This window comes from Morone saxatilis, unplaced genomic scaffold, assembly GCF_004916995.1.
Source record: "Morone saxatilis isolate NCDOM2014 unplaced genomic scaffold, NCSU_SB_2.0 Contig20, whole genome shotgun sequence".
NCBI lineage: Eukaryota > Metazoa > Chordata > Actinopteri > Moronidae > Morone > Morone saxatilis.
Genome location: NW_023339763.1, coordinates 865,779 through 868,405, shown reverse-complemented (window position 1 = coordinate 868,405; position 2,627 = coordinate 865,779). Strand labels below are relative to the sequence as shown.

Sequence of the window (2,627 nt, the reverse complement as noted above, 5' to 3'; positions counted from 1 at the left end):
TAAAGGCCCGTCCCCGATAAAGGCACGGTGAGTTCAGTGAACAGGCTTATATTAGGAGTTTTCAGTGTGCTGAATTGGAATGATCAGGATCACAAGTGACTTTAAAAACCTCGCTCACATACAGTCATGTTATTTAATATTCAGTTTCTTCGATTATGTTTTTAATAAATTGCAATAAATCGCGATTCTCTTGGGCATCGTTACATATCGCAGCAGGTCCAATAACAGCCGATCTGCATTGATGACCAATAATCTGTCACACATTTACGTCAGCAGGTGGCGGTGTTCAGCGGGACACAGAGACGCTTAAACGCCTTCGCGAAGAGCCGGAAAGAAAAAACAGCGAGTATTTAGTAAACGCCATCGAAACATGAAGGAAGTGGTGCACGCTGGGAACGCCATACCACAGGAAATTAACATGTTTCTGATCGGTGTGATCGGTGTTTTTATTGATGGTCTGAATTCCCTTCTGAACCTGTGTGAACAACAAGTTTTCATTTATCCCACGTTCAGTAAACGCTCTGAAGTGTGCGGCAGTTATCAGTTTTATTATTGATTATTATGTGCGTTGTTATCATCAATATTCTATTATTGTTGTGTTTGTTAAAGATCTGAACAGGAGAGAAGAAACAGATTAAATAAAATATTTCTGTATTTCAGAATCTATAATTAACAGTTGATACAGAACATAAGAATTACTGAATTACAGATGATATATTTATTTATTTACATATAGGCCATCGTCAGAGAGCAAAGTGACACAGGATCAGCACCGGAGCATGATGGGAATAAATGCATTGATCAATAGATTGATCAATAGATAGATAGACAGATAGATAGATAGATAGATTAATAGATAGATAGATAGATAGATAGACGTGTTTTTACGCTGATATTCGTTGACCTGTGGAAAGTGATGCTCCTCCGTTATCAGCCCGCCAACCGCGTCGTTCCTCTCGGATTTATCGTCGCTCCGGTACCGAGCAGGTTGTTGTTCCCGCCGCCATGTTTCCCGGTGAGTCCCGTGGGTCGCGGTCCCGCCGCCGCCGCCGCTGTCCGTCCGTCCGGTCCGAGGCCGCTGTCGGTGTCCGGTGGCATTTGTAGGAGCAGGAACCGGAGCGGTGAGTCTCTGCTGACGACCGGAGGCTGCAGCGGCACCGAGCGACAAAGCTAGCGGCGCGGGAATCAAACGCGTTTCCGTCCAGGTTTTCAGAATAAGAGCTTGGGTTTCTTCTTCAACTATGTAGGGTTAAAAATGGCAACATAGTTGACACAAAAGACCCACAAAGAACATATAAAACACTACTTACTAGGTATATATTAGATTGTTCTATACTGTAATGTAGTATAGATTATTATTACGTTATTATTATATTATAATAACATGATTCAATTACATAAATCAACTACATTTTTGTAATAATAATCATACAGACTTAATGTATCTGTCCTATTAAACCTATTATCAGCCAATAATGGTGAATTTACATTATTATAATTTGTCGTGCTAATTCAATTACAGCCGAGAAATTAATAATAATTTATTTATGCAAAATGAGTGATAGTCTTTATGTTTTATGAAAACTAAAGTTTATTGGTGAAGTTTTTATTGAACTTAAAAGTAATTTAATATTTGTAGAATCAGAATTTCTGTTTGTTGTTGTTAACAATAGTAATAGATTACCTCAGACCTATTGAATATGAATCTATATTTGCTCACTACAGTTTGACCTGTCTTACCCTCAGGTCTGTAAAAACTACAGGTTATGAACTTCTTTATAAAATACAAAAATGTGAAATTATTGGTTACCCCTACTAACATGACAAAGTACACTGAAGCTGTTGAATCTGTTTACATTTAACTTCATATTTAATACAAATGCTCAGTGCATTCGTCGTCCCACTGGGAGCTTCCACCTGCAGGTTGTTGGTCTGGCTTTAGTTTTCTTTTATTTTGAAGGGAAGGGACTGTCTTCCTGTTGAATGTGTGAAACTTGACGTATTTCTCTGCAGCAGCACCGACACGCAATCTCTCTGCAGAGGAGGGAAGATGAAGATCCACCGAGCAGAGAGCATCTGTACTGTACCAGCAGCCTTAATGATCGATCTGTGATTGATCTGGGATTGATCTGTGACTGTATCAGCAGTATTACCAATGCTGTCACTGTAATATCGATCATATTCTGATGATGCGACATCTGTCGGGTTTTCATGGTTTTTGTATCACCTCACTTTTATTATGTGTTTGCTTTTATTGCTGTACTGAGTATTACGGAGACCCTGAAGGGACATACGGGAGGAAAAACATTGGTGGGTGAAAAAAATAAATATATACTTTAGTTTTACCCTGAGAAACATATAAAACAATACACAGGGTATCAGTGGGGGAGAAAGAAATACATGGGGGAGAAAAACAATGGGTGAGGGAGAAAATAAATACAAGGGTGAGGAAATAAATATATGGGGAAGAATTTTTTTTTAATGATGAATTGTATTGAATGTATTTAAATACATTCTTATAATAGTGTGCATACATTCAGACAAAGCAAAACAGTAGTTCCCTGACCGGGAATCGAACCCGGGCCGCGGCGGTGAGAGCGCCGAATCCTAGCCACTAGACCATCAGG

General features: G+C 39.2%; 1 non-coding gene across 1 annotated transcript; it reads right to left on the bottom strand.

Annotated features, from left to right (window-relative positions):
- Nucleotides 1-2,557: 2,557 nt before the first annotated feature.
- On the bottom strand, nucleotides 2,558-2,627 carry trnae-cuc. The gene has a single exon. It is a non-coding gene; the product is annotated as a tRNA-Glu (tRNA).